We start from the raw sequence: 282 nt of genomic DNA, 5'->3' as shown, positions 1-282 counted from the left end.
CCATCAAAAAAAGTGTTAGCAGATATTTAGCAGACAGTCTACTAATACTCTAATGACTGCTAGTTGACATGTAGTCGCAGAGTTACTTATCAACAGTTGTCTAAAAGCTACCATCAAAATAATCAAATTGATATTACAATAAAAATAGTTCAAAGCAAATGTGTACACATTCATCTGATCTGATATCAGATCTTATGGCTGTTTGAGAACAATTATTATTATTATTATTATTTATAAATGGTCTTTGTCTGCTTTAAGTACAGTGAAGTTACTTCACTTACA

This window comes from Sinocyclocheilus anshuiensis, unplaced genomic scaffold, assembly GCF_001515605.1.
Source record: "Sinocyclocheilus anshuiensis isolate Anshui unplaced genomic scaffold, SAMN03320099.WGS_v1.1 scaffold39, whole genome shotgun sequence".
NCBI classification, from domain to species: Eukaryota; Metazoa; Chordata; class Actinopteri; order Cypriniformes; family Cyprinidae; genus Sinocyclocheilus; species Sinocyclocheilus anshuiensis.
Note: the sequence above shows the minus strand (reverse complement) of the source record.